This window comes from Elephantulus edwardii, unplaced genomic scaffold (assembly GCF_000299155.1).
Source record: "Elephantulus edwardii isolate Elephantulus edwardi_28Jun2011 unplaced genomic scaffold, EleEdw1.0 scaffold00305, whole genome shotgun sequence".
Taxonomy (NCBI): Eukaryota; Metazoa; Chordata; class Mammalia; order Macroscelidea; family Macroscelididae; genus Elephantulus; species Elephantulus edwardii.
The window spans coordinates 551,036-574,915 of record NW_006400055.1 but is presented as its reverse complement, the minus strand read 5'-3'; the positions used below and the strand labels follow the sequence as shown (position 1 = coordinate 574,915).

Sequence of the window (23,880 nt, the reverse complement as noted above, 5' to 3'; positions counted from 1 at the left end):
CAAAAATTGAAAAGCAATAATATTTTGAGTAGAGGTTCTAATAGTGGCACAAATCAAGTTACAGAGGTAAGGTGGTTCCATTGCCATCCTTACTCTAACTTAATTCTTTTTTTTAAAATTTAAATTTGTTATTAATTTCAGTGAAAATTTACAGAGGCTTTGGAATTCCATTCATTCATTGTTGTAGTAAATATTTCATCTTATGGTTGGTTATTATAAATAGCATTTTTTCCTTATTTCCTTAGCAGAATTCTTTTTGTTACTTGTCAGAGAAATCCCACTGACTTTTTTTTTTATGTTGTTGATGTTGTACCCTATCATTTTGCTGAACTATCAGATCCAACAACTTTCTTACAGAGTCTTTGGGATTTTCTATATTAAAAATTTTATCACCCACAAGAGATTTGTCTTATTTCTCTCTGCCAATTTGTATGCTTTAACCCCTTGGTTCCCCCCCCCCCCGCATTCTCTTTTCTTCCTTATTGCTCTGGCTAGGACTTCCAATACAAACATTATTAAAAAGGAGTGATGATACAAGGCAACTGTTCAGTTTCAGTTCACAAGGGAAAGCCCTTCAATCTCTCTCCAATGAGATCTCTGGCAGTTGGTTTTGTATACGTGTCTTTAATTCTGTTGAGAAATTTCCCTTATATAAAATTTTTTGAGCATTTTTTTCCTCCAGAATGACTGCTGAAATGGGTCAAATGACTTCTGCATCAGTTGAGATGAGCATGTAATTATTTTTCCTTTGTTTTATTGATAGAGTGGATTACACTACTAAGCCATATCTGTATACCTGGTATGAATCCCATTTGATCATTATGAATAACTTTTTGATACACTTCATCTGGTTAGAATTTTGTCTTATATGGCCTGGTGGTAAGAAGCTGCGCTGTAATCTCAAAGGCAAGTTTTATATCTATCAGCTGCTTCATGGGAGGATAAGCAGTCTTCTCCTGTGCAATTTACTGTCTCTGAAAATTCACTGGTTGGTTGGCGATGGGTTGGTCCCAACTCAAAGGCACATAAAAATGACATACAATTGTCTTTTTGTGATTTCTACCAAACATTTAGAGAAAAGCTGACACTAGTTCTACTTAAACTTTTTCAGAATATACAAAAAGATAAAATACTTGCCAACATCCCAGAAAGTATAATATTAATACCAAAAGCCAGCAAAGATACCATTAAAAAAGAAAATTATATACCAATATTCCTCACAAGAATAGATGCAAAAATTCTCAAAATCCCAGTCAACTGAATCTATAATTGTCAGAAAAGGACATTTATGGTATACGACTGCTAATATTTAAAAAAACTAAGAAACAGTTTACACACTGATAGAATCAACCAAAGGAGTTGTTCTTATTGTTATGTGCCGTTGAGTTGCTTGCAACTCATAGCGACCCTATGTACAAAAGCCCTAAACTCTGCTCTGTCCTGTGCCAATCGTACCGTCTCCGATACACCCATCCCAATTACCCCAGTCACTGAATCAATCCACCTCATAGAGGGCCTTCCCCTCCTGCACTGTCCCTCCACCCTCCCAAGCATGATGTCCCTCTCCAAGGACCAATTCTTCTTTGTGACACGTCCAAAGTATGTTAGACGGAGCCTCAGAATCCTTGCCTGCAAGGAGCCACCTGGTTTAACACTTTCCAGGACGAATCTGTTTGTTTTCCTAGCAGTACCCTCAATACTCTTCTCCAGCACCACAGCTCAAAGGCATCAATTCTCCTTCTATCCTCTTTAGTCACTGTCCAACTCTGATCCATAACAAATGATCGCAAAGACCATGGCCTGTATCAGACTCACCTTAGTCTCCAGAGAGACACCATTGCTCTTCAGTACTCTGGAGAGGTCCCTAACAGCAGACTTTTCCATGGCAATATGCTTTTTAATTTCCTGGCTACTGGTGCCAAGAGTGTTGACTGTGGAGACAAGCAAACTAAAGCTATGAACAATCTCAATCTCTTCACCATCCATCCTGATGCTGCCAATTGGCTCAGTGGTGAGAATCTTTATCTTCTTGACATTGAGCTTCAATCCATATTGGAGGCTGCAGTCCTTGACCCTTTGCAGCAAGCACTTCAGGTCCTCCTCAGTTTCAGCAAGCAGGATTGTGTCATCTGAATATCGCAGACTGTTGATAGATCTCCCACCAATCTTGACTCCACATTTCTCCTCACAGAGCCCAGCCTCCCAGATAATCTGTTCTGCACACAGGTTGAAAAGGTATGGAGACAGGATACATCCCTGGCGTACACCCTTCCCAATTTTGAACCTGCAGTGTTTCCTTGCTCTTTTCTGAAGACTGCCTCTTGGTTCAAGTATAGGTTTCTCATTAGAACAATCAGGTGTTCCATATTCCCATTCTTCTCAGTAGGGAGAAAAGGAAAAGTATTTTTATTAAATAAAAATTTCCCAAACTACATTAAAAAATAGGTAATAAAATGTTTGCGTTTATTTTTTTAAAAAAGTATACTCATTTTTTTAGGCACCCTGAAACTGCCAGCTTGACATGAGTACTGCCATATTAAGTCTTGCTAACCTTCTGCCTAAAAATTTTGAATTTTATTTTCCTCAAACTGCTTATTTTGGCCTTTGTAAAACTGCATGCATGTGCTGATAAACAGGTGCAGCAGATTAGCAGGAAGAACTGCTGCTAACTGATAGTATGCTGTTAAAGAGGTGTGGCGGTTAGTGCAGAAAGCTGCCACTACAGACAGCATTTGCTCTGAAATCACATAAAATGTCTAGTCAATTGGTAAAAGGTTGCTATTCTCTCTCATCTTTGTATGGGAGTCAACAACCGTTGGCCTGAAAAGAAAGGCTTCTAATCTGTAAGACAGTGAGTGTGTCATTACTGGGTGTAAAATTTTTCATTTCTATCACAAGTTATAAATTCAGACAGTAGGCTGGAAAAAAAATATAAAAACAAATGAAAAAAACCATAACCCAAGAATTTTGTGGAAAAAAAGAAAATAAAATGAGAATTGGTTTCTCTTAGTGGAAGCAAGAGAAGAATAAACAGTGTCAGAAATAGGAGAAGAATCTATAAGCAGGATAGAATAGATAAATGGGACCTTCTAATAATCAAATTCTTATGTATATCAGAAACTTCTCCAACAGGGTAAATAGGAAACCCATACACTGCGAAAAAATATCTGACAATCACATATCTGATATAATAGCTAAAATATATAGAATACTCCAGCACCTCTATAAGATTAACAAACCTAAACACAAAATGGGCACACTTTTCCAAAGAAGACAATTAGTTGGAAAAGAAACACATGAAGACATGTTCAAAACCTTAGTTGGAAAAGAAACACATGAAGACATGTTCAAAACCTCTTTCTATCAGTGAGATGCAAATCAAAACAACTATGATATATAATCTCACGTCAGCAACAAGAGCGAAATTCAACAGGGTAGCAAATAAGAAATGCTGGAGAGAATTGAATCCCTATTTACTGTTGGTGGGAATGTTAAATGGTACAACCATGATGGGAGGTGGTCTGGCACTTTGTTAAAAATTTGGAAAAAGAAATATCATTTGACCCAGCAATTCCACTACTGGGATTATACCGTAAAGAAACCAGAGCTGTGACTCAAACAAATGTATACACACCCATGTTTATTGCTGCACTATTCACAACAGCAAAGAGGTGGGAGCAACCTAAATGTCAACCAACAAATGGACAGAAAAACTATGGTATATTCACACAATGGAATATTACAGAGCACTGAAAAAGAATGGACAGATAAAACATTATACAACATGAATGAGCCTGGAGGACATTATGTTGACTGAAATATCAAACACTGCATAACACTACTGTTATTAAATAGGACTGACATGGGGGCTAGGGGAGAGAATAGGGAAAAAAATGGATAATGAACATTGTGCTAGAAGAGATGAGGGGAAGAATGGTCTGAAAGGAATATATATTTAGGTACTACATGTATGACAACAACCTGGAACAAGAGGTGCATTGCAAAGAGGACTTAGAGAGGGAATCAGGAGGGGGGAAAGAAAATGTGCAACAATGAATGAATTAAAACACAACACACACACACACACACACACAAAGAAATAGAAAAAAAAAAAGGAATGTGTGGCTAACTGTCACGATGACAATTCTCTTGTAATAATAACAGAAGAACTGGATGATGGTTGGCTACCACTACTAAACATTATGATCAGAGTCTATAACAAAAATATGATCAAAAATGGGGAAATGTGAAACAGTATTTCATATTTTAATGTACTCCAGACTTACTAGAAACAATGGGTAAATTTTTTTACATCAGTAAAGTATAATGTGGTCTTGAAAAGAAGTCAGGATTTGTTTCGTGATCTTTATGCAGTAACTTCACAGTAGGTTTTACTACAAAATATTAAGTGTGTTATACAGTTTTGAAGTTTCTTTTACATTCATTCTGTCTTTAAGTATAAAGGACATTTTGTTCATCTTTATAATATAAAACATAGGATGTGAAAAAAAAAACATAGGATGTGAAAAGGAGAATTTCACCAAATTTACTTTTAAAATTCAAGCTACCTGCTGTGCAGCACAAATAGCTTGACATATCAACGAAATCTGGGGCCAAGAAGTGCGTCAATGAAGGCCCAGGGCAATGTTGGTTTCAAAAATTCTGCCATGATGACTTCAAACTCCAAGATGAGTTATGTCATTAGCAGCCATCAGAAGTTGACAATTAGCAGGTGCAGGTGATAAGTGAGGTTAATTCCCTCAAAACTACATGAGAAGTTGCAGAAAAACTCCATGCTTGTCATTCCAGTCCCTCGTCATTTGAAATAAAATGGAAAGATGAAGCTTGACAAATGGGTATGGCATGAAGTGAATGAAAATTGAAGCGAGCTCTTTGCCTCCTTGTTTGTTGTTGTTGTTGTTATGTGCTGTAGAGTCGCTTGCGACTCATAAAGACCCTATGTACAACAGCCCTAAACTCTGCTCTATCCTGTGCCAATTGCACTGTCTCTGATAAACCCATCTCGATTACCCCAGTTACTTAATCAATCTACCTCATAGGTAGATTTCCGCTCCTGGGCTGTCAGGCCACCCTACCAAGCATTATGTCCCTCTCCAAGGACCTCCTTACAACATGTACAAAGTATGTTAAACGAAGCCTCAGAATCCTTGCCTCAAAGGAGCAGTCTGGTTTAACCCTCTCCAGGATCAATCTGTTTGTTTTCCTAGCAGTCCATGGTACCCTCAATACTCTTCTTCAGCACCACAGCTCAAAGGCATCAATTCTCCTTCTATCCTCCCTAGTCATTGTCCAACTCTCTGATGTATAACAAGTGATTGCAAAGGCCTGTACTGGGCAAACCTTAGTCTCCAGAGAGACACCATTGCTCTTCAGTCCCTAACAGCAGACTTTCCCATCCGCAGTACTTCTTTTAATTTCCTGGCTACTGGTGCCAAGAGTGTTGACTGTGGAACCAAGCAAACTAAAGCTGTGAACAATCTTAATCTCTTCACCAACTGTCCTGATGCTGCTAACTGGTGCAGTGGTGAGAATCTTTGTCTTCTTGACATTGAGCCTCAATCCATATTGGAGGCTGCAGTCCTTAACCCTCTGCAGCAAGCGCTTCAGGTCCTCCTCATTTTCATCAAGCATGGTTGTGTCATCTGTATAACGCAGATCTTCCACCAAACTTGACCCTACATTTCTCCTCATAGAGCCCAGCCTCCCAGATAATCTGTTCTGCATACAGGTTGAAAAGGTATTGAGATAGGACACATCCCTGGTGTACACCCTTCCAAATTTTGAACCATGCAGTTTCCTTACTCTGTTCTGACTACTGCCTCTTGGTCCAAGTATACGTTTCACATTAGCACAATCAAGTGTTCTGGGATTCCCGTTCTTCACAGAGTCAGCCATAGTTTGTTATGATTCACACAGTCAAACACTTTTGCATAGTCAATGAAACACAGATAGACATTCCTCTGGTATTCTCTGCTTTCAGCTAAGATCCATCTAACATTAGGTACTATATCCCTAGTACCACAACCCCTTCTAAACCCAGCCTGGACTTCCGGCAGTTCTCTGCTGATGTGCTGTTCCAGTCGTTTTTGGATAATCTTCAGTAGAATCTCACTTACATGTGAAATCAATGATAATGTTCTACAGTTTACACACTCTTTGGGTTGCCCTTCTTTGGGATGGGAACAATTATAGATCTCTTCCAGTCAGTTGGCCAAGTGGTTGTTCTCCAGATTTCTTGGCACAACTTGATGAGCACGCCCAGGGCAGCATCTGTTAGCTGAAATATGTCAACTGGTATACCATCTATTCCTGGGGCCTTATTTTTTGCTATTTCCTTCAAAGCAGCTTGAACTTCTTCCTTCATCACCATAGGCTCTTCCTCATAAGTTATTTCATGAAATTCTTTTTTGTCTGCCAATTCCTTTTGATACAGTGACTCAGTATATTCTTTCCATTTTCTTTTAATACTTCCTGGATCATTTAATATTCTGCTGAAAGCATCCTTGATCATAGCAACTCAAGGTTTGAATTTATTCTTCAGTTCCTTGAGCTTAAGAAATGCTGAGTGAGTTCAGCCCTTTTGATTTTCTAACTCCCACTCCAAGCACATTTCATTGTAATGTTTTACTTTGTCATCCTGCGCTCCCTTTTGAAATCTTTTCAGCTCTTTAAAGTATCTTCAATTCTTCCTTCTGCTCTGGCTTCTCTGCATTCCAGTGTAATATTCAGAGTTTCTTCTTACATCCATTTTGGTTTTTTTCTTCCTCTTCTGTCTTTGCAATGATCGTGTGCACTCTTCCTGGATACCCTTGATATCCTCCCACAGCTCATCTGGTCTTCGCTCACTAGTGTTCAAGGACTCAAACCTGTTCCTGAGATGGTTCTGAAATTCAGGTAGGATAGACTCAAAGTCATATTTTGGTTCCCCACTTCACCGAAGACGACATTCAGATGGCTAACAAGCACATGAAGAAATGCTCAAAATCCCTAGCCCTAAGAGAGATGCAAATTAAAACAAGTATGAGGTATCATCTCACCCCAGTCAAAATAGCAAAATTTAACAGAACAGCAAGCAACAAATGCTGGCGAGGTTGTGGAGAAACTGAAACTCTGATTCACTGTTGGTGGGAGTGTAAAATGGTGCAACCCCTGTGGAAAGCAGTATGGAGCTTTCTCAAAAAGTTGCAAATAGAGATACCATTTGACCCAGCAATTCCACCACTGGGAATATACCCTGAAGAGACCATAGCTGACATCCAAGCAGATATATGCACTCCCATGTTTATTGCAGCTTTGTTCACAATAGCAAGGAGTTGGAAACAACCTAAGTGCCCATCAACAAACGAATGGCTTGAGAAGCTGTGGTATATTCGCATATTTTGGTTCCCGTGGATTCGGTTTCATTTTTCCCAGCTTCAGCTTGAACTTGCATATGAGTAGTTGGTGGTCTGTTCCACAATCAGCTCCTGGCCTAGTTTTCACAGCTGATAGTGAGCTTCTCCAGCAGTTCTTTCTGCAGATGTAATCAATCTGATTCCTATGCATACCATCAGGTGAAGTCCATGTATATAACCTTCATTTATGTCTCTTAAAAATGTATTTGCAATGAATAAGTTATTTATTGTGCAAAATTCAATCATTCTTTCTCCAGCTCCATTTCTGTCACTGAGTCCATGTTTTCCAGCTGCTGAATACAATTAAAAACTATCTAAGTCTCAACAAAACTTTAACATGTGATAAAAAACAGGTCTTCTATGATACCCAACAACATTTGGCACTATCAAAAGAAAAACATTATATGCAAGCTTCGTAAGTAAGCCAGTATAAAATAAACATGCTGTATAAACATAAAGATTAAAAAGAAAAAGAAAAAAAGGCCCAATGTTTCTGCAATGGCAAAGCTCCATCACACGTCACACAACCGAACTCCCAAAGCTCAGCAGACTGGGCTACAAAACTCTGCCTGATCTGGCATAGTCACCAGATCTCTTGTGAACTATCATTTCCTTATTTTTGCAGAAGAAACTTCAATGATAAAGGTGTCACCAAAAACACTTTCAGAGAATTTGTCACCTTCAGAATATAAGGTTTTAGGTGGAACAGATAAACATGTATCTTGTTGGCAAAATGTGTAGATTATGATTCTTATTTCAATTAATAAAGTCTAAGTTATAGAATTTCAAGGTTTAAAACTGCATTACTTTTGCAGTAACTTAGTAAAAGCAATTGATTTTGCTTTAAAGTTTCAGTGAAACATTTGTGTGAGACAAAAATATCTACAGTTTCTATTTTGTACAAGTGACTTCTGGTCTAATTTTGTCACTTTAACTGCTGTTTTTTAGGTTTCCTTGAGAATGGTATGTCTCATTCTCCTTTCTATCTTTTGTAAGACACATTATTCCAATCTAGCAATTGCTATTTTTCAGTATTTCACAAAACTACATATACTTAACCAGATAAAAAGTAAAGAATTACCTTGAGTACCCATTTACTAAGTAGGAAGCTCAGTTTGAGTGGCACAATCCATAAGGAGTTGCACTGCTAACTTCTCAAGTGATTCAAATACACCCGTGGTTCCATAAGAAAAAGATAAGCATTCATTTCCTGTGTGATTTATAGCCTCAGAAACTGGTGTCACAAATTTACTGTTCTAAGTGGTTTTCCCAAACTGGTGTCAAGAGTTTATTGTTCAAAGTGGTTTTCCCAGTCACTGACTTTGACATTGCCATGTAGATTGGTGGAAATATGTAAGTAGGATGTATTATTCTATCTACAAGGGTATTGTCTAGTCTCACCCTTAAATTGAGGGGATTCAGTAGCAGAAAGTTGGGAATCTCATTGCAGAGTACATGTCCTTCAGGACCAAGGATTCCTAAACTACTCAGACTGGGGCCTATTGAAACAGCAGCCACAGCAGAAAACTAGAGATTTGACATGAGACAGCCCTGACTTTGGGACTGCTAGCCAGTGGAATCAGAGGCAGGAACCCTCACCCAAGTTTACTGGAGGCCTGTGCGGGACACGCCATAATTGTCAGGACTAAGAGTTTTGTAGCACTGGCCTAAAGTTGAGAGCCTGAAGGTTGAGAAGACTGTGAACACGTTTCAGCAGCTGTCCAGACTGAGTGATTGTATTCTGTCAACAGAATTACATAACTTTTTAACGTCCCTAGTAAGCCCCACAAGTGTGAGTATGGTTCCATGTACTTTGTGAGCTATTGCAACGGCTTTCAAATCCAGTAGAACAGTAAGACTGGTGTTGGAATTAGTAGAACAAAGTGCAAGAGCATAGGGAACTTGTGTGTGACCTCGTAAGAATTAGTTTTGTGTTGCAGATGTTATCTCGTGTTTATTTAAATATTTACAAAAGACGCTGCTGTTGTTCCATCGAGTTGCTTATACTCATCGCAATCCTATATACAACAGCTCTGAACTCTGCCCTGCCCTGATCCAGTCTGACTCTGACATGCCTACCTACCCACCATTACCCTAGTTACCATGTCACTCCATCTCATCTGGGGTTTCCTCATCTGCACTGTCCCCCCACCCTTCTAATCACAATGTCCTTCTCCAAGGACAAGTTGCCAAAGTATGCGAGTCAAACTTAAATTTTCATTAACTAAAAATAAAATTTTAGAAATAAAATTATAAAATTTAAACAAAGTACAAATAAAATTACATTAGATAAAATAATGAGCAAGAAGTATTTTTACATTGTTGTTGTTATATAGCTTTGAGCTGGCACCAACTCAGAGCTGATCCTTCAGTGCCTTTTCAGAGGCTGTAAGTCACAGGGAAAAAGCTGGTAGATTTGAAAGACCTGCCTTCCAGTTAGCAGCTCAACTCCCTTCCACTAAGCCACCAAAGCTCACTATTTTCCCATCTATGGTTGGGAAATTTATTGCACTTAGTCTATTATTACATGAGTTTTACTTCATAACTCATTCATTCTAATTGTTATTCTGGATTTCTTTTTCAATTTCTCTCAGACATTTCTATCTCATCATTAAATGATCTTACAAAGAAAACAGGTGGTATATTTTTCAAGACTTTAAAGCTCTGATAATTTAGCTTTGTATATAAATTAAAACTTGTCTGGACATAAAATGAAACACCAGAAGACCACATTTGCTTGTGCTCTGTAATATATATTTCCATATGTGAAGCTTGTCTGATTTCCTAATGTATTGTTTTTTTTTCTCTTGGTTCATAACTGCCTCCTAATAAACTGAATTCTCACCTTAATTCAAAATAAAATTAATAAGGAATAAAACTATTGGGCCTTTGTAGTTTTATGAGGGGGAAAACACCTCTCCGTATTTTAAATACTAAAATAATAAAATAATACTTACAAGTTGATGCTCTAATAGTAGAATTTTTTCATCTTTTTTCTTTATTTCCTCTTTAAGTTGCTTTATTTCATTTATTAAAACTTCATTCTGAAAAAAATGTTAAACATTAAGATGAGATATTGAATTGGATTTAAAATGTCCTATTTAGAAATATCCTTAGAGAGAGACATCATGCTTGGGAGGGTGGAGGGACAGCGCAGGAGAGGAAGGCCCTCTATGAGGTGGATTGATTCAGTGACTGGGATAATTGGGATGGGAGTGTCAGAGACAGTGCGACTGGCACAGGAGAGAGCGGAGTTTAGGGCTGTTGTACATAGGGTCACTATGAGTCGCAGGCGACTCGACGGCACATAACAACAACAACAATTTAGAAATATGACATCAGCCAGGAAAACATAGCAATAAATGAACTGTTCATTTACAAAAATCATTCCTCCAAAATAATTTGCTGGTTATTGAAACTTTGAAATAAAAGGAGGTAGTGTGGTCTTTGACATTGAAATCAGCAGCTAAAGCTAATACTTGCTTAATATTTATTATGTTTCAGGAACATCTGAGAATTTAAGCATCTGATCTTGACAACACTAAATTAGCTCTTACAGATAAGGAAACTAGCATAAGTGAGTAAATGAGGACACACTGTAACTTCTAAAGGAAAAAATATGTAATTAAAATGTGCTATTTCTGAGGAAAGAATGTCCTATACTTCAGATGTTGTTGTTGAGTCGAGTATAACCCATAGAAATCCTATGAAATACAGAACTGAACTCTTTCCTAGCCTGTGCCATCCTTACAATTTCTAACACACTAGAGACCACTTCAGCAATCACTGTCAATCCACCTAGTTGAAGGTCTTTCTCTCTTTTGCCAACCTTCCACCTTTTCATGATGTTCCTTTCCAAGAAACAGCCTCTCCTAGCAATATGCCTTAAATATGTGTGGTGAAGTTTATTATCTTTGCCTCCAAGGATCACTCCGGCTGCATTTTCTCTAAGACCTAACTGCTTGTTCTCTTGGTAGTCCATGGGATATTCAGTACTCTTCAACATCATAGCTCAAAGGCATAATTTTTAATTCTGTCACCTTTATTCACTGTCCTGCTTTCAGATTGCACACCAAGTAACTGGAAAGACCATAGACTGAATCAGATGCACCTTAGTCCTCAAACTGACATCACCATTCCTCAATAATTTAGAGAGGTCCCTGACTGTAGAATGGAATGTGCAGAGAACTGGAATTGGAAAATAAAGAGTTCTACATATTCTGCATTTCTCAAACTGAAAGAAGTAGAAAAAAAAATTAAGCCTCAAGTTAGCATTACTGAAAGATGCTGTGGGCAGTACACAGTCACTCTTCCAAAAAGAAGTGGCTGATACTGGAAAATTTCAGCAAGTCCTACATGTTTTTGTATACCGACCCATAGCTGACCCTCTGGCAGGTTTTCAGAGACAATTAATTCTGCCCATCCTTCTTCCGCAGAGATACCCTGGTTCCCCTGGTGGATCTGAACTGTGTGTCTTCGGGACTGCAGTGCAGCATCTTACCACTAGGCCACCAGAGCTCCCCAAGTACCATATGTGCAGGAGCCAATGGTAATGAAGAAAGAAGTTGAAGCTGTACTTAAGGTATTGGCAAAAAATAATAATAATTAATAGTGAGACTTTTCTTTAAAAACTTTAAAAAAGGGAGCTCTGGTGGCCTAGTGACAAGAAGCTGCACTGCAACCCCAGAGGTACACAGCTCAAATCCACGAGATGCTCGGTCAGAGAAGGAGGGACAATTTCCTCCTGTACCAATTAGATCTGATTTGACAGTAAATGCACAAAAAAGAATTAAATAAAAAGAAAAACAAAAAATTTTAAAAAGACTTCGGCAATCTGACAATGTAATGACAAAAATCTCTAAAATGTATAGAATCTCCAGCACCTCAACAGGAAAGAGTCAAACAACCCAATTGCAAAATGGGTAGAGAACATGAAAAAGTATCATTCACCAAAGAAGAAATCCAGTTGGCCATAAACACATAAGGAAAATCACCCGTATCATCAGCTATTATCAATTCTCACTGCCACTGAGTCAGGACTGACTCACTGCTGACCTTCCAGCAGATTGCCAAAAACTGTAAATTGCACAGGAGGCGAGTTCCCGTCTTTATCCTTTGGAGCAGCAGCTAGCAGATGCAAAATTCTTGCTTTTGGGTTGGCAGCATAACTCCTTACCCATGGGGCCACACTACCAAATCCTAGCAACAAAGTTCAGTAAAACAGAAAACAGCATATGCTACACTGCTGGTAGGAGCAACTACATTGCTAAGCAGTTTGGCACTTACTTACAAAGTTGGAAATCCGAATACTATTTGTTTGAGTAATGCCACTACTAGCTATATATCCCAAAGACATAAGCCCTGCAAAATGAACTGCTGTATATAGAATACATCATGAACTCATGCTTACTTCAGTATTATTTATAAGAACAAAGATTAGAAAACAATCCAAAGTGATCATTAAAAAATAAAGGGCTAAAGAAGCTAAGTTCACACAAGGGAGTATTTATCATATAACAATAAAAAATAATTTGTGAAAAACTACACAATTATGAATAGATCTATAAAAGAAATTCTACTTAGTGACCTAAGTCAGTCACAAAAGCAGTATTATGGCATAAACTTGAAACTCAAATAAAATTTAAAAAACCCACAATACACAACAACAACAAAAAAACCCTCAAATGAATCGTAGATGACTCTATCAACTCATAAGCTCCAAAAGATTATCAGAGGCTGTAAAATACATAGGAAGAGATCTCTCATCTTTCTCCCATGAAGCCACCAGCAGAATAGAACCACCTGCATTTGGTTTAGAAATGTAACTCTCTACCCACTAAGTCATCAGAGCTCCCTGTTATAAGAAAACTGATTTTTGACAAGGAGATGAAATCAGTGAAGTGGGAAAATGACAGCCTTTTTTTAAAAATTTTATTTTAATAATTTTAATGATCATTTACAGAGATTTTGGATTTCCATTCATTCATTGTTGCACCTTTCTCCCTGACCCCCAATGACAGCCTTTTTAACAAATGGTGTTGACAAAATTGGAAAACCATCTGCAGAAAACTCAAGCAAGATCCACACCTCACTCCATACACAAAAACCAACTCAAAGTAGATCATGGACCTAGGATTAAAACCAAGAACTACAAACTTTATTAAAGAAAAGTATGGAAAAAATCTAGAAGTTCTAATCAACAACATCCTAAAAAAATCTATAACCAGGAGAGGATAATATAGATGAATGGGACCTTCTAAGCATCCAATTCCTATGCACATCCAAAAACTTCTCCAATAGGGTAAAAAGGGAAGCCACAGACTGGGAAAAAGTATTTGGTAATGACATGTCAGATAAGGGAATTTTATCTAGAATTTATAAAATACACAAGCACGACAACAAGATAACCCAATTGAAAAATAGGCACAGGATATAAACAGATACTTCACCAAAGAAGACATTCAGATGGCAAACAAACACATGAAGAAACATTCAAAATCCCTAGCTCTAAAAGAGATGCAAATCAAAACAACTCTGAGATTATCATCTCACCCCAGTAAGAATTGCAAAATTTAACAGAACAACAAACAACAAATGCTGGCAAGGTTGTGGAGAAACTGGGACCCATATTCATTGTTGGTAGGAGTGTAAAATGGTGCAAACACTGTGGAAGCCAATATGGTGCTTCAAGTTGCAAAAAGAAATACCATTTGATCCAGCAATACCACTACTGGGAATATACCTCAAAGAAACCATAACTGCCACCCAAGCAGATTAAGTGCCCATCAACAAACGAATGGATAGAGAAGCTGTGGTATAGGCACACAATGGAATACTATTCTGCACTCAAAAACAAGGAACTCATGAAATATTTTTCAAAATGGGTGACCCTGGAGGACATTATACTGTGTATATATCTCAGTCACAAAGGGACAAATACTGCATAGTACCACTGTTGTAAAACAGGACTGACATTGGGGTTGGGAGGAGACTGAGAAAGATTGGATAAATTACATAAACTGCATTGAAACAGATGAGGGAGAGACTGTTTAAAAGGTATTATTGTCATGACAGGGGTACAGATCAAAGGCTGCATAGTGGAATGGACTTGGGGGAGGGATTGTATGGATGAAAGAATTTTACTTTTACTTTTCAAAGAGAAGAGCAAATGGAAATCCAAAGTCTCTGTAAACTTTCATTAAAATGAATAATAATAATTAAAAAGACCACTATAAAAAAGCTAAGGACAGGTTTATACATGGAATCATTGTAGGATACCTAGAAGGGACTCTGAAGGGAGGGATAGAGTAGTAAAATTTAATAAACAAACGGGTATTTTGGGTGAAGAGAAAGAAAATATGCAATGAAGAACTTTATCAGATATAATGTTAATCAATTTTAACAAAAATTATAAAGTATGCATGAATGAATGAAAAAACAACTTTTAAGTTTTCACTGAAAAAATAAACTCAAAAAAACTATTTTCAAAGGTCTGCTTGCTTTTAGAGGTTCTAAAATGTACTCTTAAGTAAAATATTTTAAATATAGAGATTCTTCCTGCAGATCTGCCAAATTAAAATAAACTACTCACACAAGCATAGGGATCCAAGAGGAAAAGTGATTTGAGCATGGATATGCTGCTATTGTTGATAAGTGGTGTCAACCACAGCTCACAGAAAATGTATGAACAACAGATCTGAACCTTGCCCTTTCCTGAGCCAACTTCAGCTTCTCTATCATGTTTGAGCCCATTTTCAGTCATTGCTTCAATCCATCTTGTAGAGGGTCCTCCTCTCTTTCTCTGATACTCCTCCTATCCCTGAATGATGTCTCTCTCCAAGAACTGGTTCACCTGACAACATGCACACAGTAAGTGAGACAAGTTTCACCATTCTTTCCTCCACAGAAAAACCCTGGTTGCACTTTGTTCAATACAGATTTGTTTGTTCTTTATATTTTAATGAAAGTTTACAGAAAAGTTGGATTTTCATTCATTCATTGATGCACAATTTCCTCCCTCCCCTCTCTTCCCTGTCTCCGAGTCCACTTCTTTTGACGGCTCATAATAAAATCAGTGTTCTTCACTAACACTACAATTCAATGGTACTAGGTTCAGTCTTGGTCTCTTGGATCAGGTGTGCCTAAGTCTTTAAAATAACATCCTTCCTCTTCAGAACTTTGAAGAGGACCTCAAGGATAAGTAGGTAAGGAATATAATAATTAAAACTAGAAAATTCAGATGTGCCTGCTTGCTTAAATTATTTTTATCCTGAATGTTCTCTGTATATATATCTTTCCCTCAAGTTTTACTTACCTTGATTAAGAATAAATGAGGAGATCAGACTAAGGAACATCTGCAAAGAAACCATGTGTACTTCTGCTAATGGTTTTACTCCTTCAGTAACAAGAATACAAGGCAGAGCCTGGCCCTTCAGCCTGGAAGTGAATGAAGGACAAGAAGAAAGCAGTGCCTCATCTGATCTGTATCTATGTTGTGGTTAATTGCGATCAAGTTGAGTATGACTCACAGAAATCCTATGAGCAACAGAACTGAACCTTCATCTGATCTGTATCTATGCTGTGGTTAATTGCCATCAAGTTGAGTATGACTCACAGAAATCCTATGAGCAACAGAACTGAACCTTGTCGAATTTTGTGCCATCTTCACAATCTCTGACACACTTGAGCCCACTGCTACAGTCACTGTGTCATCTCTGTGCTTGTGGGTCATGCACTATTTCACTGTTCCTCCACTTTCCCAAGCATAATATCCCTTTCTAAGGAACAGATTATCCTAGCATGTGAGATTAAGCTTTATCAACTTTGCCTCCAAGAAGCATTCAGACTGCACCCTTTCCAAGACATTTCTGTTTGTTCTTTTGTAGGTCCATGGGATATTTCGTACTCTTCAATAGCCATATGCAGTGTAAATGAGAAATGCACTTCTTGTAATTCATCAATATCTTAAGATTGTTGGTTGCAAGATGGGGAAAAAAATTAAAATTGTACTGAAAAATAACCCAAGCCTATTAACTAAAAAACTTACTGCTGCTAAGACAGAACCAACTCATAGCTTGCTCCCTGGTAGGTTTCCGAGGCTGTAAACCTCACAGGAAGAGACTGCTCACATTTCTCCTGTGGAGCAGCTGATAAGATTTATCAGCACTGCCTTTGGTTAGCAGAGTGAACAATCAAAAATTTTCCACATTCCTAGTTTAAAAATCTTAACACTGCTGTTGTTATGTGCCGTCAAGTTGCCTATGACCCATGGTGACCCTAGGTACAGCGTCATTGAATCCTGCCCAGTCTCACTAATTCCGACATAACAAACCCCATTTCCACAAGCTCTGTACCAATCCATCTCATCTGGGGTCTTACTCTCCTGCATTGTCCCTCTACCCTTCCAAGCATGATGTCCTTCTCCTCTCCTGGTCATGTGCCCAAAATATGTGAGACAGAACATCAAAATCCTAGCCTCCTAGTAGAAATTTCACCATCTCAAAGACAGATCTATTTGTTTTCTTGGCAGTCCATCGTTATGTTCAAGACTCTTCTCCAGCACCACAATTCGAAGGCATTGATTCTTCTTCTGTCATCCTTAGTCATTGTCCAGCTCTCTGACCCAAAGCAAGTAATTGCAAAGACCATGGCCTGGATTAGGTGCAACTTAGTCTCTAGACTGACACTGTTGCTTTTCAGCACTCTAGAGTGGTCCCTGACAGTAGTTTTTCCCAATGCAATTCACCTTTTGATTTCCTGACTGCTGGTGTTAATTCAAAGTGTTGATTGTGGATCTAAGCAAGCTGTAATTGTTAACAACCTCAATCACTTCTCTTTCTATCCTGGTGCTGCCAATTGGCCCAGTGGTGAGAATCTTTGTTTTCTTGATGCTGAGCTTCAACCCATATTGAAGACTACAGTCCTTGACTTTCTGCGTCAAGGGCTTCAGGTCTTCTTCAGTTTCTGCAAGCAAGTTGTATCATCCGCATAATGTAGACTGTTGAGTATTCCTCGAATCTTGATGCCACATTCCTTCTCATAAAGATGTTAGTAATACTCAGTGTTCTACAGACTCAAAGAAATACAGTTTAAAATCCCAGCAAGATTCTTTACAGAAATAATTTTTTTAAAAAAACCCCAGTATTAAATTTATATAGAATTGCAAGGACTTCAGAGCAGTCAAAAACAATTTTGAAGAACAATAACAAAGTTAGAGGAATCACACATTCTGATTTGAGAACATACTATTAAAGACACAGTGACCAAATCAGTCTTGTCCTGGTATAATTAACAGACATAAAGATTGATGAAATAGAAATTGAAAGACCAGAAATAATCCATACGTCTCCTGTCAATTTTTCACAAGGGTGCTAAGTCTATGCAAAGGAAACAAGACAGCCATTTTAATACATGGTACAGAGGCAACTGGATACCTATATGCTGGATTCATAACTCACAACATATATGAAAATTAACTCAGTATGAATCACAAAAACTTAAATTAAAATCATGAAACTCCTGGAAGAAAATATAGAGATATTGGTATGGAATATAGCTTTTAAGAACAGATCCTTAGATAACACAAATTGCTAGCAGCAAAAGACTGCTAACACTAGAATTTAACAAAATGAAAAAGTTATATTAAAAATATTTAAACACCAAAGTGAAGAGACAAACTGCACATTGAGAGAAAAGTTTTGTGAAACATATATTAGACAAGGATTTAAGATCCAGAATATAGAACTTATTTTATTAAACATTTCATCAGAGATAAAGAAATGGTTAACAAGCACTTGAAAAGATGTTACTTTTCATTAGACATTATTGCTGTGTATTGTTGAGTCAGAACAGACATATAGCTGCCCCTCCAACAGGTTTTCAGAGGCACAGGAGGGAATGGCCCATCTATTGCTTATGCAGCAGCTTGTGGATTTGAACTAAGTGCCTTTGGGTTGGCAGCATAACTCTTTATCACTGAACCACAAGAGCTCCCAATGCTGTTATTGTTATGTGCTGTTCAGTTGCTTAACCCAATGTACTACAGCCTTGAACCATGCTCTATGTTGAGGCACTTTCACTGTCTCTGTCACACCTACCCCCATTACTCCAATCATTGAGTCAATCCTTCTAATTCAGGGTTTACCTCTCTTGGGCTGTCCCTCCACCCTTCTAAGCATGATGTCCTCTAAAGGACTGCTCCCTCCTTGCAAAAGTCCAAAGTATGTCAGAGGGAGCTTCAATACGTATATGTAATACTTTTCTACAGCACAGTTCAAAGGCATTAAACTCTTCTACCTTCTTTAGTCACTGTCCAGCTTTCTGATGTGTAACAGGTAATTGTGAAGACTATGGCCAGGACCAACAACACTTTAGTCTCCAAACTGACATCATTGCTGGAGAGGTTCCTGACAGTAGATTTTCCCCAATGCATTTCATCTTTTGATTTCCTGGCTGCTGGTACCAAGAGTATTGATTTTGAAGCTGAGAAAGCTGAAGCTGTTAATCTCACTCTCTTAACCATCTATCAGGATGCTTCCAATTGGCCCAGTGTTGAGAATACTGCTGCCCGACCCAGGACTCTCCTGACAATGGATCTGGGCTCCTCCTGACACTGGAACCCTCCTGGAGGAAGTGTATGGAAACTGCCCTTGCAAAATAAACACTGCCTCAACACCTTTGCACCACAGGGGTGTCTCTCCATGGACCCGGCCCTGGACCAACACCTGATCTGTTACCTACATACTCTCATCAGCTCTTCTGGGTTAAATGATTTTCTGTCAAATATTGCTCTAAAACTGAGCACCTAAAATAAGACTAGGAAGAAGGATTGGCTATCAGCTTCCATACTAGCAGGCCTTCAAAAGCCCTATGTACAAAAGCGCACACTTAGGTTAGACTGGCAGATATAAGCCATCGTGTTGGGAATCACAAAGGAGGAGGAACAGTTGGAAACTGACCTTAATTAATGACTGGAACATGGAAAGTGAGAAGTACAAATGTAGAAAAATTGGATAGTCTTAAGGAAGAAATGGAACACAAAGACATTGACATACTAGGTGAAATGAAACAGGCATGGGACATTTTGAATCAAACATATGTATGTTAAAAATGAAAAGGTAACCAAAAAACCAGGGTTGCACTGAAATTGTTGTTAGTGACAGGATAATATCCATACGAATACAAGGAAGACCTGTTAATAACATTGTCATTCAAACTTATGCACCAACAACTAGAATCAAAGAGTAGGAAATAGATGACTTCTATCAACTATTGCAGTCAAAAACTGATCAAACATGCAACCAGGACGCACTAACACTAATGGGGGACTGGAGTGAAAAAGTTAGGAATGGAGAAGGATCAGTAGTGAGGAAACATGGACTTGGTGACAGAAATGAAGCTGGAGACGGAGTAATAGAATTCTGTACAATCAATGATTTACTCATTGCGAACATTTTTTTACATGAAGAAACATAAATGGATACACATGGACTTCACCTGACGGCCTATGCAGGAATCAGATTGATCATATATTTTGAAAAAAATCATTGGAGATGCTCAGTATCATCTGTAAAAAGTAGGCTAGGTGCTGACTGCGGATTAGATCATTAGCTACTCATATGCAAGCTGAAACTGAAACTAAAGAAAATAAAATGAAAACCACAAAAGCCAATGTTCAACCATGAACCTATCCCTCTTGAATTTATAGACCATCTCAGGAATAGTTTTGAGGTTTCACTAAAGAGTGAAGACCAGATGAGCTATGGGAAGATATCAAGATCATCCATGAAGAAGATAATGATTATAAAGAAAGAGGAAGAAGAAAAGATCAAAATGGACGTCAGAAGTGACACCGAATATTGCAGTAGAGTGTGAAGAAGCGAAAGCAAAGGGAAGAAATCTAGGTATTAAGGAGCTGAACAGATGATTTCAAAGGACAGCATGGGAAGACAAAGCAAAGCATTACAATGAAAGGTGTGTAGAACTGGAGTTGGAAAATCAAAAGGAACAAATTCACTCAGTATTTCTTAAGCTGAAGGAACTGAAGAATAAATGCAAGTCTCAAGCTGCAATGCTATAGGATTTTGTGGGAAGAATTTTGAATGACCTAAGCAGCATCAAAAGAAAATGGAGTTTCTTAAATGTATTCATCAAGGAAGCCATAAAACTAGACTTTAAGGTGGGATGGCAGGAAGGAGCGCAAAACAGCAGGAAGGAGCATGGGACAGTACTCCCTGTACTGCTCCCACAGTTATTTTGAGAAAAAACTACTGTCTAGCTTGAACACTCAGGACCCCTTAAAGCAGGAACAGTGAGCTGCGGACCCCAGCTGAAGCTGCCAGCTGACTCTCAGCCAGAAGCCACCTGCTGAGCCGCTGTGAGACAAACTCGCCAGGAGCAAGCAGGTACTTTGGGGAACAAACTGCTGTCTGTATGGCCTAACCACGTGGAACCCCTAAACTCAGGCAACAAGGAGGTTCTGGGCTGTTTGATGGAGGTGAGGATTCACATGCAGAAATAAAACACAAAACTCCTCTGTGCTAAGGTACTCTGGAAAATAAACTACTGTCTCGCCTGACAAGGGAACCCTAAATTCAGGGAACAGGGAGATCCTGGGGTCCTCAACAGAGGTGGAAAGCCACTTCAGAAGGGAACAATAGGCTCTCTCCGTGCTCACTTAGGTACTTTGAAGAAAAAACTGCTGTCTGACAAGACCATGTGGGACCCCTAAACTCAAGAAACACAGAGGTCATGGACCCCTTGATAGAGGTAAAATGCTATTTCCAGAAGGAAACAACAAGATTCCTCTGGCTCACTCAGGTACTTTGCAGAACAAACTGCTGTCTGATGTGACCACATGAGACTGCTAAACTCAGACAATAAGGAGGTCCTGGGCCCTGCAACAAAGGTGAGAAGCTACTTCCAGAAGGGAACAACAGGCTTCCTCTATGCTCACTCAGGTACTTTGGGGAACAAACTGCTATCTGGCCTGACCATGTGGGACTTCTACACTCAGACAACAGGGGGGTCCTGGGCCCCTTGAGGGAGGTGAGAAGCCATTCCAGAAGGTAACAAGAGGTCTCCTCCATGCTCACTCAGGTACTTTGAGAAACAAACTGCTGTTTGGCCTGACCATGTGGGACCCCTAAACTCAGGTAACAGGAAGGTCCTTGACCCCTCGACGGAGGGGAGAAGCCACTTCCAGAAGGGAACAATAGGCTTCCTCTGTGCTCACTCAGGTACTTTGGGAAACAAACTGCTGTGTGGCCTAATCAAATGAGACCTATAGCCTCAGGCAACAGAGGTCAAATATAGGACATAAATACATAAGTGCCTCTCAAAACATTACTGTGGATCAACATGGACATCTGACAGCCACTGCAGCTGCAAGCATTGGTGGGATGCAGAAAGTGTAGGTGGGTACAACGAGCCTCTGTGGGGTGCATTAAACCATAGTGCGGAGCAGTGAGTCACATCATGGAGCAGGGCACCCCAGAGGGACCCACCCAAGAGGAGAAAGCAGGACAGCAAGAAATTGAGTGAGCTCTTCTCCACACCTCCCTCCAATGTGCACCTGTGTGTGTACCTCCTCTGTCCCCCTCCACACAAGTGTTGTGTCTGCCCATGCACCCACCCTAGGTACACCTGCTAATGTACCTGCCCAACTTTCCTCTGGAGCAGTGACATCAAATCAAGAACCAGTGATTGTCTCAGGCATGAAACACTCTACCACAGCAAAGTCCTGAAAGAAGCAGACTACTTCACTCCCCACACAAGCCAAAAGCAAGATATCACCCGCAAAAAGTGACACAGTAGCAATGGTCTTTTTCTGAAGCCAGAAAGTCTGATGAAACTTTTTGACACAGAATTCAAAAGAAAAATGACTAAATATTTTAAATGGATGAAAAACAAATTTGAAGAATTACAGGACACTGCAAGTAAAAATCAGAAGGAGCTTAAAAAAAAAATCCAAAACAATGCAAATAAAAATCATTAGAGGTACTGGAAAAAGAAGAAACCACTATCCAAAATGTGAGGTCCAAGGATTCAGATGCTGTCAATCTGATGGAGGAACACATGAACAGAGGTTAAGAGACGGAACACAAAAACAGCGAAATAGAAAATAGAATTGTCAGCACTGATATGCTAGAGCAAAAAGCAGGATCAAGAAAGAAGAAAATCTAAGAATAATGTGGGATGCCATCAAGAGAAATAGCATGAGCATCCTCGGAATCCCAGAACAGGAGAAAGCAAGTAAAGGCACTGAAAAAGTTGGAAAAGAATTACTAGAAAAAAACTTCCCAGGCATAATGAAGAATGAGAGAATATATATTCAAGAAGCTCAGCAAACACCATATAGAATAGACCCCAAAAGAAAAACACCAAGGGATATCATAGTCAAATTTGCCAGAACTAAAAATAAGGAGAGAATTCTGAAAGCAGTGAGGGAGAAATAAAGAGTAACCTATAAGGAAGAGCAGATAAGATTAAGTACAGATTTCTCAGCAGAAACCATGCAAGCAAGAAGACAGTGGAATGAAAACTCAAAGAACATAATTTTCAAACAAGAATACTGTACCCAGCAAAACTGTCCATCAAATATGAAGGAGAAATTAAGATATTCCCAGAAAAACAGATACTAAGGGAGTTTGTAAAAACAAGACCAACATTGCAGGAAACACTGAGACATCCTTCTTACAGAAGTGTCACAGAAAGCAGGATGGACTAGAGTAACTAGCAACAACACCAAAAAGAACTCAACAAAATGATAAAACCTTGCCTAAATGCACCACTGAAGAGAAAAAGAATAGCAAATTGGATAAAAATCCAAACTCCATCAATATGCTGTCTACAAAAGACACACTTAAAAAGTGAAGATAAAGAAAGATTAAAAATAAAAAGGTGGAAAAAATATACCAAGCAAATGGTAATCAGAAAAAAAGCAGGAGCAGCGATATTAACCTCCAATAAAATAAACTTCAATGCAAAAACCATCACAAAGGACAAAGAAGGTCACTACATAATGCTTAAAGGGTCAAAAGAACAAAAGGACATAATAATACCAAGTATCTAAGCACCAAAGACCTTCAAAATATATACAACAAACATTAAGAAAACTGAAAAAGGAAATCGACAACACTGCTACAGTACATGGAGAGTTCAATACACTACTCTCAAGAAAAGACAGAATTACCAGAAATAAACTCAAGAATGATACTGAAGAATTAAACCACACACTAAACCAATTCAATCTTATAGATGTTTAGAGGCTAATACACCCCCCAAAAAAGCACAATATACCTTCTTCTCCAATATGCATGGAACATTCTCCAGACTAGATCACATTTTAGGTTACATGACAAGCATCAATAAATTCAACAACATAGAAATAATACAAAGTATCTTCTCAGAGAACAAGGCTATAAAATTAGAAATTAGTAATAAGAAAATAAAGGTGAAAAATCCA

At 38.6% G+C, this 23,880-nt stretch overlaps 1 pseudogene across 1 annotated transcript in view; it reads right to left on the bottom strand.

Moving 5' to 3' along the window:
• LOC102859000 overlaps positions 1 to 23,880 on the bottom strand; it is a 221,142-nt pseudogene that overhangs the window by 52,313 nt on the left and 144,949 nt on the right. Inside the window, exon 7 of the transcript XR_439012.1 lies at positions 10,373 to 10,459. The product of XR_439012.1 is annotated as a serine-rich coiled-coil domain-containing protein 2-like (transcript). The remainder of the gene's footprint in view (positions 1 to 10,372; positions 10,460 to 23,880) is intronic.